The sequence below is a fragment of the Varanus komodoensis genome, unplaced genomic scaffold (assembly GCF_004798865.1).
Source record: "Varanus komodoensis strain SLA01 unplaced genomic scaffold, ASM479886v1 scaffold2, whole genome shotgun sequence".
Taxonomy (NCBI): domain Eukaryota; kingdom Metazoa; phylum Chordata; class Lepidosauria; order Squamata; family Varanidae; genus Varanus; species Varanus komodoensis.
The window spans coordinates 22,895,447-22,909,947 of record NW_025335568.1 but is presented as its reverse complement, the minus strand read 5'-3'; the positions used below and the strand labels follow the sequence as shown (position 1 = coordinate 22,909,947).

At 40.2% G+C, this 14,501-nt stretch overlaps 1 protein-coding gene across 1 annotated transcript in view; it reads left to right on the top strand.

Moving 5' to 3' along the window:
- Positions 1-14,501, top strand: part of COL25A1 (collagen type XXV alpha 1 chain) — a 321,936-nt gene that overhangs the window by 173,774 nt on the left and 133,661 nt on the right. The gene's annotated exons all lie outside the window — the stretch shown is intronic.

The following is a 14,501-nucleotide window of genomic DNA, read 5'->3' as shown; positions in this document are numbered from 1 at the left end:
ATATGAGGACAATATGCATCTTTTGGATATGCAACTAGCCTTACTCAAGTAAAATCAGATTGTTTGGAAGTCAGTGATGTCAAGATAAAATTATTATTCTTTTATTAAGACAATGCCAGTGAAAATTACTTGGTCATAACTGGAGCTTTCATGTGCCAGAATCACACCATTATCTGCTCTGTATCATGCCTGTGTTTCACCTTGAAAAAGCCTGAGTCCTCACAGTGCTTACTGTGAACTAATTTGAAGGACTGAGGAGTATCAACTGAGGGTCAGTCTTGCAGAGGGAAGAGTCACCATAGAAAAGATTTTCTTAGGCCCAGGAGTTTTGCAAAGAACAGGAGGTGCTTTCTTCAAGCTCTCTTCTCAGTGGATGCTTGAATGCTGCTCCAAGACAAAGTCAGTTGTAGACATTAACAGTAACTATGGTGTATTTTGCCCTAGATTTGTTTTCCCCAAAATAATACCAGGTAATTTTTTCGCTTCCTGTTCTCCCATTCTATACTAAAGCCACATTTATCATTGTTTCTTTATGGTTGTTTACGAGGTGTAACTAAAGTTTTTGTTTGGTCCTCTCATCTGCAGAGCACCTGCTGCAGCTTGAGTCCCACATCACAGAAGAGCACATATCTCTGTGTGGCTTGAACTGGGCATGCTGTGGACTTTGGTTGACCCTTGTCCATGCTGTAGCCCCTTTTAGCGGAACCTGGTTACCCAGGTGTTTTGCATATGTGTGTGAAATCACTGAAGTTCCTTCATTCACTCTTTCTTCCTATTTATAGGCAGGCATTGTTCGCCTTAGAGTAATGATGTTGCAATCTTATGCATACTTAATATAAGAGGACATGCAGAGGATTGTCTTGTCAATATAAAAAGTATTTAAAACCATGTTAAATTGTAAGACATAAAACCTCTTTTTTTTTAAAAAAAGTGTTTTTTCTCCAAAAATTCTGGTTATAGCACTTGGAATTTCAGACTGTGTCATGCTAGCTGTTTGCAATCTTAGGCTGTTGAATTTTTCAGGTGCAATATAATTGGAGTGTCTTTTTGTACATGCCAAAACACTGAATGCAGCATCCAATGGGCCCTTGTTTGAAGGATCTACTTCTAGCACAAAAGGCAACTTGTATTTCCTTTAGCAATGCTGGAAACAAGCTGGAACATTTCTTTCCAGAATGGGATAGGTTAGCAGAGTTCTCTTCTGCTCGTTTCAGTTTGTTTCCAGGTGTTTTTGGAAATATTAGCTTCCCTTTGTGCTAACAGTGGGTCCCGTTGGTGTGTGGGCAGCACTGGATACTGCTCAACATACTTAAATTCAGCATTTAATTTTGAATTTAACTTTAGGTACTAAACAGATAAGAAAAATGATTGTAGTATGAGATGTAAGTCACAAATTAATTGGTCTCTTTTGCTTTTGAATTTTTCATCTATAAATAGTAATGGTACCATTACTCAAGTACCATAGACACATTTGAATAGACATGAATTGAGAGAATAGGTTGACACACTTGGATGCCACTGAAATCCTGCCATCACTTGCATGTGTATAAGTACCCCTGCAGTTAGTGTAATTGACTTAAGAGTGACTAAGCCATACTCTTATTCACATTTGTTTGACAATAAGCCCCCTTGAGTTAAATAATATTTACTTCTGAGATGACAAGTATATGATTGCTCAGAGGAGTTCTTGGATCCCAAAAGTCTTTTGCTAACTCTTGACATACATTAGGATGCAAATGCAGTTTTTGTGTAAGATAATGTAGCCAGCTGAAAAATGAGACAGTACTGATACAAAGTTACATTTCATGTTAATTTGCAAAGTATATGTGTAGGTCACATATGTATGCTTAATTAGTATAATTCCATTTCATCTCATTCAACCAGGGTCACCCAGGGCGAAAAGGCTACCCGGTAACTGACCTATCATATTTATGAAATGCATGTATTACTTTCAAACCATTATTTTCTTCACTGTCTTTGTCTTTGCCTGAATAGTTTTTAGTGAGTTAAGGAACATTACCCTACCCTGGTGTATTTCTGTATTTGCTTAGCACTTTCAGATCTTTACACAGGATCTACCAAGAAAGACTAATTTCATAATATATGCCTGGAAGACAATGTAACCATTGCTGGATGTCTGTTTATTGAACTTGTGCATTCTTGAATATAGACATCATTCTTCACCATAATTTAAAGCATTACCTTAAATGCATTCATCTTGCATTACAATGTTGTTTATTCAAGTGCAATTTGGTTGAGTTACTATAGGATTTTACTATTTTAAAAATTGTTCAGCTGGCTTATATGCATCTACAGGAAAGTTGCTGTTTGAAAGTATCCATTCTTTATAAATCCTGTTAGGCAGTTTTATAAAGACACATATAATTTACATTTGATAATGACATATATAATTTATTTTTGTGCTGTTACAATATAGTCCTGTGAAAAGGCAAATGCCACCTTGGCTTTCCTCTCCCTTGGCAAAGCATCTAGATTTTAGCCATCTAAATGCAGTACTTCAGAGCAGGAAGGAAGGATATGGAAAGGCTGCCAGAAGATCTCATATCTTAGTGGTACCAGTCTACTTCCCTCCCCACAGATCCCTTCTCCAGGGTAGCTCACAATACTGCAGAGAAGTAGCCTGCATGTTTCTTCCCATAAGTAGTGATTTTCTGATCTTGTAGCTGGGAATCTGAAAAATGCTAGGGCATCTGGATACTTGCAGCCATAGGACTGTGCGTGTTTTATGATCTTCATGATCTTGCATGCTTACCAGTTTACCTGAGAATTCCAGGTATACAAAATTAACACTTCCCTCATGCATAAGATTAATCACATATATTCTTTAATCTGCATGTGATGTTACTATCCCAGTTCAGAATGTTTAGATACAAATATATAAAAGAATGTAACAAGACTTATAGAGCATAATTAGTAAATGAAATCAAAGGCTTATCTATTTCCTCATTCTCTTCAGTGGCCACCCAGGTATAGGAAGCCCACACACATGGCATTCTCAGTTGTTTCTCAACCCAATTTTAGAGGCATCTCTGAACCTAGAGATGGCAAATGGCCATCATGACTGATAACCACAGATAGCCTTAGCCTTCATGAATGTATGTACTCTGCATTTATTTTGGTAGTCATAACCATGTTGCATAGTTGCACATTCCCAAGTTGAACTATGTGCTATGTGACAATGCACTTCCTTTTATCTGTCCTGAATCTCTTGGCATTCAGCATCATCAATTCCAGTCTTGTGTGTGAGAGAAAAAAAAACTTGTTTCTGTCCTCTGTCTCTACACCATGTATATCATGCCCCTTGGACTTGCCATTTGTTTGACTGAAAAACCCCTAACAGTGTGAACCTTTATCCTATTGGAATTGCACCATCCCTTTGATTATTCTGGTGGCATTTTTGCCACATTTTCCATCTCTCCTAGGGATGCTGGAAAAATCTGCAATGCATTCAGTGAATTCAGCTTTCGGTGTAGCTGATCTGTGAATTCTGGGGATACCAGAGATTACAATTAGGCACATCTGCCTGCAATACCCATGGTGTACCACTGAGCCCTTTATTCTGCAAATGTGCAGATACGAACGTATGATCATTATCTTATAATGCCTGCTGCACATTAATAAGTGAGCACAGGACACAGAAAGTGTATGCACATTTAATATCAGGCATAAGAAAAATGAATGACTGTAATTGCATATAATAACACTGAAAACTTTCTACTAGTCATGGCTACCCAAGATGTAAAGTGAAACAGAAACATGGAGGAATTCTTCCATAATAGTATACTGGGGTTTTCCTTACCCCATATACTTCTGAGAAAAAATATTATTACATAAATATGTGTATAGATGTATAGGAGAGGTCAGGACAGGGGGCAGAATTCTTGCTCACTTTGGAAACATGGTGAGCAAATAAAGGACAAGTAGGATTGGGAAGAGGACATAGTTTTAAAAAGCTGGAAATTTTGTTCCAGATTTGTGGTTAGTGGCAGTGAAAACCTCAGTGGCTGTGTTCATACGTAGTACTAAACCATGGTTTAATGTTGTTAGGATGACCCCATGTGAACCCTGGGCTGATGTGCTTCCTCCTGCTGCAAAGAGGTATCTGAAAACCTTACCTTCTGAATGGTTTTCATTTTAAAGAGAGTAGGTTAGGGTTCTCTCTGGATACTGACAAACTGTGGTGACTCTTGTGGGGCTATACCCAGTGTTGGCCTAATGAACGTCCTATTCATTTTAGTAGCTCCAGTGGCACAAATCTGCCACTTCCAGTGTTTGTGCTGCTTGTAATGCAGAGAGGAAAGCCAGAGACAGATTTGCCTCGGTTCTCCCATAAGGCCTCAGGATAAGGCCCTCTGTATACAGTAGCCTCATGCCAGCATAGGTCTGTCCTCACTCTTGGAAAACTGAAAGGTAAAAGCTGCCAGAGGCAGGAAACTATAGTAACTCTACCTCCAGCCTGGGCCACTGCAGGTCAGCTTGGCTTGGAATTGGAAATGCAAATGATCTACCTGCCTCCCTTCGCACACAAAACACTTCCTCAGTTAGGATTACTCTGCCCTTCCTTTTCTTTCTTGTTCTATCTTTTCTCACTGCTTTGCATTTTATAAAGATACAAACAATCAACCATAGCCAGATGTGCCTAGAGTACAAGTATATGCTCTGATGTTCCTTCTCTTGCACATGCTTCTTGTTGCCTCGCTTTCTGTTTGCTTCTGGAACTCATCTCCCTTCTTATTTTATTCATTGAGGGAAATATATAAAGAGGCTTCCATGCAGCAGCAGGAACAGAATTATAACATCAAATGTGGTGTGTGAGGTAATGAAATAAATAAATACCTGATGAAATTCAGGATGCTGAGCCATCCTGGCCTACTCTGAGCAAAACCAGCTGCTTTTTCCACACAATCTTAGTCACATTGGGCCATATTTTCTTAAGGAGATCATTATGTTGCCACCTCCCAGTCACTCACCCGTGTGTGTGTGTGTGTGTGTGTAGAGGGAGATAAGGACTAGGAAAGAAACAAATATGATTAAGGTTAGGGGCACTTTCATCTGTTGAAGAAAAAGTAGTGTGAAGGCAGAGAAGGGATTGTCACCTTTGGGTTACACCAGAGGTCCGTCTGGTCCTAGCCCTGAGGCAGGGCCCTTTTCCAACTCTCCATGTTTCCCAACACTAAGAGTCGTTTGTACTGAAGATGCCAAATGAATGATGTTGCCCGATCTTACCTGCAAAGCAATGCACTCTACTTCCACACAGCAGCTCACATACTTTTGAGCACCCATAAAACATACCTTAGTGCTTAAGAAATTAAGGACCTGGCTGGGGAAGAGTATGTTTTTATTTAACATGCCTATCTGTCTCCTGATTGGCAGTTACCAGGATTATTTCAGCTGCAAATTTACAAGCATTCAAGGTTTTCATAGGTGAGTGTGAATGAGTGGATTAGAGTATGCTGCAGACAGCTGTGATCATTTATACGTTTAATATCTTTCAGCAAGCTGGGCTGTACTTATATTCCTAATCAATGCTATAGTGCAAGCCTGAGGTTTAAAAAGAAGTTATTTGAAAGCTCCCTTTTGAATGGAACTAATCGGCTATGGTTTCCTTCAGGTAGTCTAACCCATTAGCCAGTCCTCAGGATATCCCCATATAGGAAATGACCTAAATGTTTCCACTTCCAGCTGTGTGGATCAATTATCCGGAGGTTTATTTCCCCCATGCTCCATGTGATAGAAGATCATTCATTTTGTATTTTTGCCCTTCAAGTGTGTAAAGTGCAATCTGGTATTACTATCATGCACGCACATGTTAAGTGTGCTTTTCTGTCTATGATTAAAAGCATGTGTTGTTTTTAGATTCCACAGTGAGCCTAAATAAGCTTAAAATGTGCTTGGAATGCTCCTTGTGTTTGGACTGGATTTCTAGTAGGCAAGGGTCTGGATTTCAAATAGGCAACTTCTATTACCAGCCAGACTGAACTGAGTTTAATGAATCCCAAGTATTTAGATTTCTGTGGAAAATGGATGATCTACCTGGACAATGATGCATCCCCACTCTTTGTTTGGATAATTAGGTTCCAAATGGCAGTATGTTATCAGTCAGAAATGTAGTTAATTAACATTCAGATTGCTGACATCATAAATTTCATGTGATGAACTTAGCATTGTGATCTGGAGAGGCCCCTTTCTCCATCCTACCAACAGCTGGTGTGTGTTTGGGTAGAACTTGAGGAACTGCCTTCTTACTGAGCCTGGTCTTTGGAACTCTAGCCTCTTCAATGACAGCCTTTCATTCATGGGCAGAACATCTAAAAGACACAAAAACAAACAAAGAATAAACATACAGACATTTGGTCTATAAAACTGGTTCTCTGTTCTGCATTTTAATCTATATTTTGAAATGATGTTTAAACTGGCTTACAGATTTATATGCTGGTATTGTGTTTTTAGATGGCTTCATATTGATACTTTTATTTAAATTGTGGATTTATTGTTGGTGGTGGTTTGGGAATTTTTTAATAGAAAGAAAGGTGCAATCACAATGAATGAATCAATCCAATATGTATTTGTAACCAAATCTGGTCCATAGCTGAGGGATTTTAGCCATCCTGGAAGGATGCTTCCCTGCCTTCGGCAACTATAGCAGCACCTAGAAACTTGATCTTCCTCTGTACTCTAGACCACCAAGCTTGATTTTCCTGCTGGCACAAGTCCAAACAGGAATAGAAAGGTGGCTGTGATTTCTAAATTGCACTAAGTCATTCCTGTTGTTGGTACAGAGTTCAATAGTTGGTGCTGATGGTGAACCCTTCTATGCCTTTCCTCCTGCTGTGCCTTTCGAAAGAGCCCTCTTATAAAATGGAAATGGGCCACAGAACTGTGCTATTTTGAATTATTTGGATAATTTGAGTTCCATGGTGAGAAATGTTTTCTGTCTTATTCCAGATGCATAGTCTTCAATCAGTTACTTTAACTACTGTGGCCAGGGCACAATGTTGGCCCTTTTAATGAGGAACAGAAAAAGGAGTATGGAATGGACAAATCCTTACATAACTGTATAGATTACTCTCAGTGCATTTCACTGGAACATAAGGAGAAGGAACTCCTGTTTCATTTCATATGGGGTAGAATTCAAAAAGAGTATCAGGAAACAAACTTAATGTTAAGTATCCCCATGTATAGCACTCATGGCTTCATATGCTGATGCATTTGGATCCCTAAACAGATCAGTAGTGTCACGACTTTGACAAGGTAAACAGAAAGAAATCACTGGCCTTTTTGAGGACATCTGAAATTACCTAGAACTTGAGTGCCGTATCCTTTGTAAAAAAGAGGAGGTTCCTTTGGTAAGCAACAATTCACTCTTAAAGAGGACCTGTGTGGCAGCTTCTTGCATTCTCTACCTGGAGAACGACTGCCTGGCGACAGTGACACACACGTTGGTGACTTCCCGACTTAGCTTCTGTAATACGCTCTACGTGGGGCTACCCTTGAAGACGGTCCGGATACTTCAATGGTGCAAAATAGAGCTGCCAGGCTGCTGATGGGGATTGGGCATTCTGTTCACATGACTCCAGTCCTCCGTCAGCTTCACTGGCTTCCCATTGAAGTCCAGGCTCAATTCAAGGTGTTGGTGATGACCTATAAAGCCCTTAATGGCTTGGGTCCTGGTTACCTGAAGGAGCGCTTACGTCCATATACTCCTGCCCGGCCCTTGAGATCTGCGGGAGAGGCCCTTCTCCGGGAACCCTCCGTGAAGGAAATTAGGAGGGTAGGTACTCAGAGGAGGGCTTAATCTGCGGTGGCGCCCAATCTATGGAATGCGCTCCCCAGAGAGGTCTGCTTGGCGCCATCGTCATTTGTTTTTCAGCGCCAGGCGAAGACCTTTTTATTCAAATGTTATTTTAATTGTTAATATTTATTTATTTTATTCTTTGGCCAGGGTGACTTAATTTATACTGTTAAATTATATTGTTTTATAGGATGTTATCTATTTATGTTTGTGAGCCGCCCCGAGACTTCGGCGAATGGGGCGGCATAGAAGTTCCCTAAATAAATAAATAAATAAATAAAAATAAAATAAAATAAAATAAAATAAAATAAAAAACTTCTCAGTATTGAGGCACAGAGGTAAACTGGAAGCATGAGAAGTACTCAGTTTCAAATAAAACACAACGTATGCATAATGATATTTGGAGGAACTCCTCAGCAGTGCTACTTTGAGAACACGGCTGCGTTGTCTTCCCAGGCTACACTACAGATGAGTGGCAATTACACTCATCTGCTCTGCGACTTTCACATTGCCCTTCAAATAATCCTCATGCAAACAGAGCCCATCTGCCCATCCCAGCATATCAGGTGGTACAGCCCTCCCTGAATTCTGTCACTTCCGAGAATGATTACATATTTGAATGTTCCCTCATACTGAAAGCATGGAAATCAAGGAGAAGACATTCCCAGTCTGGGGAGAGTGTTAGCCTTCCACTTCCTTCGTCAGTGCTGACATGTGGAGGCTAACTTTGTAAAGAGGACAATCACCACTGTATGTGGGAGCTCTGAGCATATGCAAAATGTTGGAAAAAATCTGTGTTCCAAATTGTAGGAAGAAAAGGCTCTCTTTTTCGCAAAGTCAATCCTTCACATAAAGAGAGTGGGGAAAGAAGATGTGTTTACCTTCCCTAGATGCCTGAATAGGGAGGCCTTTTGACTGTTTATTGACTGCTTTGACACTGATACTCTAAATCTATTTATATCCGATTCTTAAAGCAGACCCATTGCTTTGTTGTTTCATTGATTGCTTTTCAATGACATTTGCTGACTACTCACATATTCATAATAATTCATTACATTTCTGATATGATCTTCATTATGAAGGTGGTATTTTTAGCCATTCTTTATCAATAAACCAAATGCTTTGTTTCAGTTAAAACCCTGTCTGTGCTTTTTAATCACTAATCATGCTTTACCTTCTTACCTGCTGGTTGGTTGCAAAAGTGCACATTTAAACTCAGATAATGCAACAATATTAATAAATGTTGAAAAAAATTAATTCCTTTTTATTGTAACTTTAGTCAGGAAATAAAAAAAATCAATACCTGCATCACATTGAAAAATGACACCTATTTATTGCAGTAGAGACCATTTCATGGCCAGAAATGATAACAAATAAATTACTATAGATTTATCTAGGTCAATTCAGTTTCCATATTCAAAAACACTAAAAAAATCCTTAAGTATTTTTCTTATGATTTAATATCCTTGCTTTCTACTAGTCTGTAAATTAGGCCATGAGTGCTAGGGTCTTGGAGACCTTTATTACTTGTATTTCTCAAACCCTAGTTTAATAGTAATCTCAGACATTTTTCTACATGTTTTCCTTTCCATTTCAGGAATGTTACTTCATTCAAGCATAAAAATACATTATATATTTTGTCCTGAGCTAAATTCAGCCCTGGAAAAGAAAGGAAGGGAGTGGGTTTTAGAATACATCTCTGGGTTTAATATTATGATACAAACATATGCTTCAGTAGGAGGCATGTGGCACGAGATTCTTTATAGCATTTGTTCCTTTTAATTTAATGGTAGCTGAACATGTGGACTAAAATTATGGTGAAGTGCGCACTATAAATGCAAGTGTAAAGAAGAAAATGATTATGCATGTAGAAAGTGTGTGATGCACAGGGTACACAATCTGAAGAAATGGGAATTATTGCCAGCTCAATAATAATTTGAATAGGGTGCCTGGTGCATGATTCTAAAAGGTAGATGCATGTTGTGCTATCAAAGCAATTATTCCAGTATTGAACAGTGTCAAAACACTGTATTACAGTACTGCACATAAAAACGAAAAGAAGCCACACGTACAGCTGCATTTCTGTGTGGCAAAGTTCCAAAACCTTTTGAAGCTGAAATATTTTGGGGACCAGCAAGAATGGACGTGTAGCCCATCTGTTCCACCATGAGGAGGGAAATTACATGTGAGAAGCAAGACTTTGATAACATAGAAGAGAAATACTGATAATTGTGCTAGCCTTCCCTGGTGGTATATAAATACTAACATGGTCTTAAAATGCAGTAAATGCAGCAAAAATGTAACAAAAACAACACAACAACAAACATATCAGGGGAAGGCCAAAGTAAGTTAGTATGTTTTCCAGGCCTTCTTAAAATCCTACATTGGTGGGACCCTGTAAATCTCCCTTGGCAACTGATGCCAGAGAATGGAATGGGGCCACCACAGAAAAGGACCCTTTCATTTGGTCACCCACCTAATGGCTCTCACCACTGGGCAAATGAAAAGGGCTTCTCTTGCTGTTCTTAAAGTGTGGGAAGCTGACCTGGCTGAAGGTGATCATTGGTCCCAAGCCATGTTATATTGAACCAGAAGCTTATTACTAACTAGTGCAGCTGGTACAATACAGGCTTTATGTGGTCATATCTTCTTGTCTCCACCAACACTGTTCTGCACTTCCTCAAGTTTTGAACCAACTTCAAAGGACACTGGCAGTGAATAACAACTTCATAAATTCCCACCATTGATTCAAATCCTTTGTGAATTTATACTAACAATTCCTTTTAAAATTTGAGGCCATTTATTTCCCCTTTCTCCTTAAATGACACTGGCTTTCCTGGCCAGTCCCAGAACCAGTTCAAGCTTCTTGTCCTTGCCTTCAAGCCCCCTATGTGGGATGGCCAGGTGTTTTACTTTACAGAGGATACCATTCTCTTTTGGAAAACTAGGAGAGGACAGTCCTCTCTTTGCAGGGTTTTTCCATTGGATGGACTGTCCAATCCAAGTCTACTTAAAGATAAAGGATATAGGAAAGGAAGGCTGAGCCCTGAGTCTGCCCATCAGCAGCTTCCAGACAGTGGAATGAACAGGTACACAGATCACCTAGTCACCTAATCTGCATTTTCTGCTGTGGTGAGACTTCTCGTATTTCTGTTTAAATAACTGTTATTGTCTCTACATTTGCACCTATATATATAAAATGTATATATAATGCATGTTATGCAAATGTTGAAGTCTCTTATTGAAGGGACTCATTTCCAATTTTGTTTGGTTGTTGATGATGTGTAAGTGGCCCCCATACCTTTAACATCTTGCTCCCCGTCTTTTATTTCTTCAGTCTCATATCCAAATATATGGCTGGCTGTGATGTTCCTTTCTCCATCTCAGCCACCTGAAGGTCTTCTTCCCCCTCAAAAAGTTTTGCTCTTTCTCCCTTCCTTCCCCTGATGATTAGAACTGTGTCCCAGAAAACCTGCATCTCTTATTTCATTAGAATCCCTTCTCAAATCCACTTTTTAAATGTACCTTTGCTTCGGCCCCTAGCCTCCAGGCCTTGCTGCAGTCATGCCTGTAACCAAAGCTAAGCACAAGTAGAAGAAAGAATGGTGTGTTCCTTACCTCCACTGTGTTTTCCCATGCATCTGTTTTTTCCTGTATGTAGATTTTGTTTCTGTTTCTGTTTTGTTTTGTTTTCTATAAGCTTCTTGGAGCAGTTGTACTTTGTAAAACAGCATGAGCACCGATGCTGCTACATCACTCTTCTCCCTCTTTCACAAACACATTTATTTGGCATAGTGGTCAAATATGCTCTTAGGAATGAAGCGACTGGGTCAAAGCCGAAAGGACACTCAGTTTTAGATGTATCTGGTGGTGAAAGGAGAGTCCGATGCTGCAAAGATCTATACTCCATAGGAACATGGAATGTAAGATCTACGAATCGAGGCAAGCTGGACGTGGTCAAACAAGAGATGACAAGACTGAACGTCGACATCTGAGAAATCAGTGAACTAAAATGGACAGGAATGGGTGAATTTAATTCAGATGACCATCAGGTATACTACTGCGGGCAAGAATCCCTCAGAAGAAATGGAGTAGCCTTCATAGTCAATAAAAGAGTAGGAAAAGCAGTACTGGGATACAATCTCCAAAATGACAGAATGATCTCAGTTTGAATCCAAGGCAAACCATTCAACATCACAGTAGTCCAAGTCTATGCTCCAACCACTAGTGCTGAAGAGGCTGAAGTTGACCGGTTCTATGAAGGCCTACAACACCTTCTAGAATTAACTCCAAACATTGATGTTCTTGGCAGATTGGAATGCTAAAGTAGGAAGCCAAAAGATAACTGGAATAACAGGCAAGTTTGGCCTTGGAGTACAAAATGAAGCAGGGTACAGGCTGGTAGAATTTTGTCAAGAGAATACGATGGTCATAGCAAACACTCTTTTCCAACAACCCAAGAGACGACTCTACACATGGACATCACCAGATGGCGAACACAGAAATCAGATTGACTATGTGCTCTGCAGCCAATGATGGAGAAGCTCTATACAGTCAGTAAAAACTAGACCAGGAGCTGACTGTGGCTCAGCGTCTCATTGCCAAATTTAGGCTTAAGTTGAAGAAAGTAGGGAAAAGCATTAGGCCACTCAGGTATGACCTAAATCATATCCCTGATGAATATACAGTAGAGGTGACAAATAGATTTAAGGAATTAGATCTGATAGACAGAGTGCCTGAAGAACTATGGGCGGAGGTTCGCAACATTGAACAAGAGGTAGCAACTAAAACCATCCCAAAGAAAAAGAAATGCAAGAAAGCAAAATGGCTGTCTGAGGAAGCTTTACAAATAGCTGAGGAAAGAAGGGAAGCGAAAGGCAAGGGAGAAAAGGAAAGATACAGCCAATTGAATGCAGAATTCCAAAGAATAGCTAGAAGAGATAAGAATGCCTTCTTAAATGAGCAGTGCAAAGAAATAGAAGAAAACAATAGAATAGGGAGGACCAGAGATCTCTTCAAGAAAATTGGAGATATGAAGGGAACATTTCATGCAAAGATAGGCATGATAAAGGACCAAAATGGCAGGGACCTAACAGAAGCAGAAGAGATTAAGAAGAGATGGCAAGATTACACAGAGAAACTATACAAGAAAAAGCTTAACGTCCCTGATAACCACGATGGGGTTGGTCACTGACCTCGAGCCAAACATCCTGGAATGTGAAGTCAAATGGGCCTTAGGAAGTCTGAGCAACAACAAAGCTAGTGGAGGTGACAGTATTCCAGCTGAGCTATTCAAAATCTTAAAAGATGATGCAGTAAAAGTGCTACATTCAATATGACAGCAAATTTGGAAAACTCAACAGTGGCCACAGGATTGGAAAAGGTCAGTTTACATTCCGATCCCAAAGAAGGGCAATGCCAAATAATGTTCAAACTACCACACCATTGCACTCATTTCACATGCTAGCAAAGTTATGCTCAGAATCCTACAAGCTAGGCTCCAGCAGTATGTGGGCAGAGAACTATGAGAAGTACAGGCAGGATTTCGAAGAGAGAGAGGAACTAGAGATCAAATGGCCAACATATGCTGGATCATGGAGAAAGCTAGAGAGTTCCAGAAAAACATCTACTTCTGCTTCATTGACTATACTAAAGCCTTTGATTGTGTGGATCACAACAAATTGTGGCAAGTTCTTAAAGAGATGGGAGTACCAGACCATCTTATTTGTCTCTTGAGAAACCTATATGTGGGTCAAGAAGCAACAGTGAGAACTGGACACGGAACCACTGATTGGTTCAAAATTGAGAAAGGAGTTCAGCAAGGCTGTATACTGTCGCCCTGCCTATTTAACTTATATGCAGAGCACATCATGAGAAAGGTGGGCCTAGATGAATCACCAGTTGGAATTAAGATTGCTGGGAAAAATATCAACAGCCTCAGATATGCAGATGATACCACTCTCATGGCAGAAAGTGAAGAGGAACTAAAGAACCTCTTGATGCAGGTGAAGGAGGAGAGCGCAAAAGTTGGCTTGAAACTCAACATTAAGAAAACTAAGATCATGGCATCCAGTTCTCTCACTTCCTGGCAAATAGATGGGGAAGAAATGGAGGTAGTGACAGATTTTATTTTCCTGGGCGCCAAGATCACCGCAGATGGGGACTGCGGCCAAGAAATTAAAAGACGCTTGCTCCTGGGGAGGAAAGTTATGGCAAATCTAGATAGCATACTACAAAGCAGAGACATCACCCTGCCAACAAAAAGTGCGTATAGTCAAGGCTATGGTTTTCCCAGTTACAGTGTATGGCTGTGAAAGCTGGACCATAAGGAAGGCTGAGTGCAAAAGGATTGAGGCCTTTGAATTGTGGTGCTGGCGGAGACTCCTGCGAGTCCCTTGGACCGCAAGGCGATCAAAATGGTCAGTCCTAGATGAGATCAACCTTGACTGCTCTTTAGAAGGCCAGATCCTGAAGATGAAACTCAAATACTTTGGCCACCTAATGAGAAGGAAGGACTCCCTGGAGAAGAGCCTAATATTGGGAACAATAGATGGCAAAAGAAGAAGGGGACGGCAGAGGATGAGGTGGTTGGATGGAGTCACTGAAGCAGTCGGCATGAGCTTAAGTGGACTCCGGGAGATTGTGGAGGACAGGAAGGTCTGGAAGATTGTTGTCCATGGGGTCGCAA